Raw genomic sequence first — 6,649 nt, forward strand, 5'->3', positions numbered from 1 at the left:
AAATAGAAGTGGTCAAAAAGAAAGTGGACAACTGATAACAAGGTGTCCAGGTATAGTAAATATATCTGCAACACTTAATACTCAGGAAATATTGTGGAACAGTGAGAGAAATAATCCAGACCACCAGGAAGTCTGCGGTGAGATTATGTCTTCCTGAAGTGGCATGGAAGCTATGCCTGTGATACCTCAACAATATGGCTTCCAAAAGAATACCCAAAAAGTGACAACACCAATAGACATGCTATGTGGGAGAAGAAAATCTTTCTTAGGAGTTCTCAGAAGTAGAAAATTTGACTTTCCTAGAGATAAGCCCCCTAATTAATGGTTATCCAATACCAAGTGGTCAGTCCTGAAAATATATGCACAAAAATGCTAAACAGACTTAGCAGTTTGTGTGTGTGTGTGTGTGTGTGTGTGTGTGTGTGTGTGTGTGTGTGTGTGAGAGAGAGAGAGAGAGAGAGAGAGAGAGAGAGAGAGAGAGAGAGAGAGAGACAGAGAGAGAGAGCGTTGCTTGCCACTGAAGTTCCATATACTCCCACAAACAGTACATGTTATAGATAATGCTCTTGGTTACTCCCAAGAACCAAAACTCAATCACTGAAAGTCCTAACAAACTTGGATCATAAAACATGTAGCAATGAAGCTCATACTGATCTGAAAGCCTCATACCTACTTGCTAGCCTTCACAATCATGGAAGATGTTATACACACGACTGGTGGAATAAAAAGGAAACAGCGATCCTATGAGCCCTGGGAGCTACAGGAATGGCAGATGCAAGAATAGCAAATTGGGTGGATCGCAGAAGAGTGAGTGTAATCAAAACACATCATACAAGATTTTCAAATAGCTACATAGTTATTCAAGAAAACTGAAACAAACTAGAGTTGTCAAAGTAGTTGACGAAATTCCACCATTAATACAAGTGGAAAAGAAGAATGAAAAAAAAAAAAAAAAGAAGAATGGTGTAGTGTAATAAACATCAAAGAAAGAAAACATTTCCAAAGTCAATATAGTCAGCTCTGTCGAATACTTGAGAAAATATGTAATACAAGGGCAGAAAATAATTCCATGGATTCAAACACCTTAGTCTACAGATAATCTTGTCAAAGATAGTTTCAGTACTGTGACATTGTGACAATGTGTTGAAAAGAGAATAAGGGGTGAGGAAGTCCAAACAAGTAAATGACATGCATGAAGGAGCATAGATGATACACGACCAGAGGATGTGTAGAAGAACAATTACAGAAAATGTTAGTAAACCTAATAAAGCAGCTTATAGAATGAATTGCAAAGCACAACCAATCAGAATGTACTAGAGGAGTACATAGTGCATTTACCATCAATGTAATACACTTGGCAACAGAATAAGCGAAGAAAACTGTAGCCATCTCCATAGAGATGGGACCTCACTCGGTTAAAAAAAAGGTAAAAAAAAAAAAAAATCTTCCCATTTCTTCGTAATTTTGGTTTGCTATAACAAAATCCAACATATTAAGAAGCTTGTAAACAATGAATTTGTTTTTTTTTTTTTTTTGCCCAAAAGAGCATATTGTGCTGATTTATTATAGAATGCAGTTAAAAAAAATTACAAGTTAGCTTCTCCAGCTCAAAGTGCAGAACTAGAAACACTGGGCATCAATGGTTGGTCTCCCACCTGTGGGCCCCTCCCCACGGAGAGAGCAAGCACTGGAAACAGGGTATGGAGAACATCAACCCATTGTTCACAGGGGAAACCACCTTCTGAGTTCCCAAAGCATGCACTGTTAGTTGGCATTAGGTTATTCAGAGTGACAAAGTTTGTAATGGCATTGTAAGACCAAAATAGAATATCTGTTTACCAGATACACACACACAATGACTAGAAAAGGAGGAATTCCCAAATGTTCACTGAGTGTCACATCATCTGAGTAAAAGGAGAAAGGCACTGTGTCCCTCTAGGAACTCATGGCTACAATATACTTCACATGCTCTGAATTTACCCCTTTAAATATGCAACAGCAATTTCTACCACACACAAGTCACAGGCAGCTTGAAACTCTCTCTGCCCTCTATTTCCACCCAGGTACAGACAGGTACTAAGATATGCTCTTGGCTTTATTTACAAGTTTCTCTTCATGTTTCAATGGCGGTGAAAAACTATCTCAACCAACAGTTCCCATGGAGGGTTTTGGCTGCTGCTCTCCCTCCGGATAAGTGAAGTTCTACTGGGGGACTCAAGATCAACTTCATTTTATTCCTCTTTTTTTTTTTTATTAGATTCTCTGTATTTACATTTGAGATGCTATCCCTTTACCCCACCCTAATCCCATGCCCCTCCCCCTCCATTTGCCTTCACAAAGGTGCACTCGTTCTGATCCCCCTCCCCACCTCATTGCCTCTGCATTCCCCTACATTGGGAAAACATGTCCTCCCTGGACCAAAGACCTCTTCTCAAATTGATGCCAGATACTGGTATCTTCAGCTACATATGAAACTGGATTAATAGGGCTTTCAATTTGTGCACAAAGGCTGGTGTTTTAGTCCATGGGAGTTTTGGAGGGTTTGGTTGGTTGATAATGTTATCTTCCCATGAGGTTGCAACTCCTTTCAGCTCCTTCAGTCCTTTCTTTAGCAACCTCATTGGGATCCCCGAGTTCAGACCAATAGTTAACTACAAGCATGCTCAGCTGTATCTCTATGACTCTAGCCCAGTCCCTGAGGGGGCATATCTGTCTGGTTCCTGACAGTAAGTACTTTTTGGGACCAGATATAATGCTTGGATTTGGTGGCTGCATATGTGGTAGATTCCAAGGTGAGGCGGCTTCTGAGTGATCTTTTCTTCAATCCCTGTTCCTCTATTTGACCTTGCATTTTCTCCCATGAGAATTTTGTTCTCTTTTCTAAGAAGGAGTGAGGTATCTCCATTTTGGCCTTCCTTCTTTTTAAGCTTCATAATGTCTGTGAATTGTTTCTTGGGTATTCAGAGCTTTCTGGGGCTAGTATCAGTTTATCAGTGAGTGCATAGCATGTGTGTTCTTTTGTGACTGGGTTACCTCACTCAGGATGATAGTCTCTAGTTCCATCCATTTGCCTACGAATTTCTTGAAGTCATTGTTTGTAATAGCTGAGTAGCACTCCATTGTGTAAATGGATCAAGATCAACTTCTTTTGCAAGAAAGCACACACGTAACATTGTGCACTGGGCAGGGTTTTTCGAGGATGTCTCAAGCCAAGACTCCAGGTACATGGGTGCTGTGTGGAGACAGCCAGGCTAGGACACGTGGTAAGAGTGTTCTGGAACTTTCCTAGCTTCCCAAGATGAAAAACAACGGTGTAATTTTTTATGTTAACAAAGGTTGGTCTTTGGACCAAGTAGTGCACATACATGAATGCTAGACCATGAGGGAATATACGTGAACAATTTCTACACTGTGTGGGAGTTGTCCCACAATCTTTTTGCACTAGATAGTTAGTGGTTTTGGTGGGTGTGTCTTCTGCCTACTACTGAGGGTTGCATCCTGACTGTTTGGAAAAAGAAATCTCTTGGCCACCAGTCAACCTGTCCTTGCCAAAAACAGAACCTAGAAAAGAGTACAAGACTTATCAGTTTTGTCAGGAAGTCCCCACTGTCCTTATGTGATAGCCACACACTCAGTGAATAGCCCCAAACATTCCCAGACATGGACTAAGTTGCAGCATCAGAACAAGAAGAGGAGGCCTTGACTCTCTTCTGAGCAACATGAACTAGAATTTCTGCCACAGTGGTCATGACTGTTCCCTCCAAAGCTATGAGCAGCCACCTGCATGTAAATGGTTTCTCCCCATATGTGGGACTCAAAACCCACTGTCTCAGTCTGTATGCTGATTCAGCTGAGGTGGGTGAGTGTGTACCTTGGCCTTCGTGTCTGGATGATTTTTGGCTTGGGTTTCTTCATTCTCTCCATCTCTTTGTCTTCCTCCTCATTCTCTTTGTTGCTCTCACACACGTGGACCACCACACTGGGGGTGGTGTCTGTGGCTATATGCAGCTCATACTACTCTCTTGGCCCCAGCTTGGAGATAGCATATAAAAGGTCATAATTAATGACTAGGTTAGCAACTTCTACTTGTTTCCAGCCAACGGTGGAGAAGCAGGAGGAGAGATGAGAAACTGTCTGGATTGGGCAGACCCAGGTGTGAACTTCCCATGTGTAAAGTCTTAGCAAAATATAACTTCATTTCCTTCCCCAGGAACTCGGTCTTTTGCAGCCTCAGCCTGGCATCAGCTACAGATAAGGGGCTGCTGAAGTTGATTTGGACACACTTGAAGCTCTTAAAATACTGGAAGGTGATGTCCTTGTCATATGTCCTGAACAGGGATTCAAATTTGGCCCTGGTCTCACTTTCGCTGAAGACATCACCATTTGCCACACAGATCAGGGAGATAAAATTGTAAAGTCCCTAAAATGCATTCTGCTTTTTCATGGGGCAGACAGTTAATGAACGATTCACTGGCAGTCAAGCCCAAGCCAGAAGAGGTTTCTTTGTAAGGGAGAGAGACCATGTATTTGTTTCTTGATGAAAATACACACACACACACACACACACACACACACACACACACACATATGTTTGGAAGAGAAAACTGCAATATATGAAAATCTGTACAGTAGAATTCACACAAGGAATCTTTATCTGGTTGCACATTGCCATTTTCTCACTGACCATTCTCAACTTCACATAGTAAAAAGAAACTAAGGTTTTTCTGAGCTTTCTTTTTATAAGGGCACAAGTAAGCTACACCGTTGAGACCAAAATGATTTCCTAAAAGCCAGTTTTTTATATCATTACACTGGGAGGTAAAATTTCAGTGTATAAATTGAGGAGTGGAGTAAAATGTGAAATATAGTATATTTTGTAAAAAAAAATCTCAAGAGACTTGGGATATAATGGGGCTTCATCTCCTTAATTAAAATGTATTCATAAAGAACTCACAGATGTTATTATATATAATGACGAGAAGCAACGATTTTCTTCTAAGATAAAGAAGAAGAAAAATATGCTTACTTTCCCACATTGGATGAGGATTGCATCCAGAAAGAAGTAGAAGAAATAAAACTACCCTTGTTTGAACATAAAAAGATTTTTACATACAGAAAACTGAAAGGAATCAACATAAAAACTATTAGAGATAATGAATAGCCTTAGTAATTTTGTAGAGTGCAATATCAATATACAAAAATCAATGGTATTTCTCTACATGAGCGATGAACTATGTGAAAATAAAATTAAGAAATCCCATTTCTGAATAGTATAAAAAAGAATAAAATACTTAGGAATAAATCTAACAAAAGGAGTTCAGAACATGTACTGTAAAACTTGAGTGCATTGTGAAAAAAATTAAAGAACAAAAGAAGTGGTAAGATCGTTGACACTCAACTACTAGAGGGCTTAATATTGTTATGATGACAATATGCACACATTAGTTTTCATGTTTTGCCAAATGTAATCCCATATATTTTTGATGCTATCATAAACAATCCTGCTTTTTCTCTGCCCCGATTCAGTTTGTCTTTACTACTGCAAAGTGCTGTCAGGAATCTTTACACATACATCTTGCATCTGTTAAATTCACGTATTGGTTCCAAGATCATTTACATAGATTCCATTCCTACAGAGACATGTGGAAATAATGATTCTAATTTCCATGTTACATGTAGTTACCTTTTATTTCTCTTCCTTTCCTTATTATACTATTGAAAACCGCCACTTCACTATTTATAGATTTAGCAAACCAGTTATTTGCTTCTTTCGCATGTACTGAGGTACTTTTTTTTTGATACCTCATTATCATGATAGGTTTTATTGACTGTTTTTCAAATGATAGGCTAATTCTGGAATTTCAGTTTGTCTCAACATATTACTGTCTTATGTAATCTTTGACCAAAGTTGCTGAGAATACGACTAAAATTTGTGCATTTTTACTTGCAACAAATAATGTTTAATTTCATGTCAAGTAATACCTGTTAGATTTTGTTATTGGGATAATATTGGCATCCTATAAATACATTGGAAAGTACTCAGTCCCTTTTTAATTTTTTACAAAGAGTTCATGCAGATTTCCATTCTATATTTTTTCTCACATTTAGTAGGCCAGGCCTTGTAATCTCAGTACTCAAAGGGATGAGTCAGGAGGATCATGAATTTGTGGTCTGGACTATATCACGTTAACCTACTTGAGAAAGGTAGGGAAAGGAGAAAGGAAGAAAGGAAAAGCAAAGTGGAAGTGAGGGAGGGAGAGGGAGAAAGATGGAGAGAGGAAGGGAATTGCTACAGTAACTCAGTTCCTTTCCACTCACCCACATTTAAATGGTTTCACCACCTTCTAAAGGTTTCAGACTGATAGCCAAGTTCTTAGCAAGTGTCCTCTCAGGGAACATTTTACCTCTATCTTATTTTTTTCTTCCTTGTTAATATTGTTTTATAGTGTGGTGTTAAAGATTACACCCACCACATAAGGTCATGTTAGGCAAGTAATCTGCTGCTAAATCGCACCTCCAGCTCAAGCATTTTATTTCTAAATCTTAACAATTGTTAACTACAAACTCCATTTGGGACCAGGAAATGACTCAGCAGGTAAAAATACTTGGCATACAAGCCTGAGAACTTCAGTTCAATTTTCAGAGCACA

General features: G+C 39.1%; 1 pseudogene across 1 annotated transcript; it reads right to left on the bottom strand.

The window, feature by feature from the left end:
- Positions 1–3,846: 3,846 nt before the first annotated feature.
- Positions 3,847–4,198, bottom strand: LOC308414425 (calcipressin-1-like; annotated as a pseudogene). Its single transcript has one exon. The product of its transcript is annotated as a calcipressin-1-like (transcript).
- Between the last annotated feature and the right edge of the window lie 2,451 nt (positions 4,199–6,649).

Source organism: Micromys minutus (assembly GCF_963924665.1).
Source record: "Micromys minutus genome assembly, chromosome: X".
In the NCBI taxonomy this organism is placed as follows: Eukaryota; Metazoa; Chordata; class Mammalia; order Rodentia; family Muridae; genus Micromys; species Micromys minutus.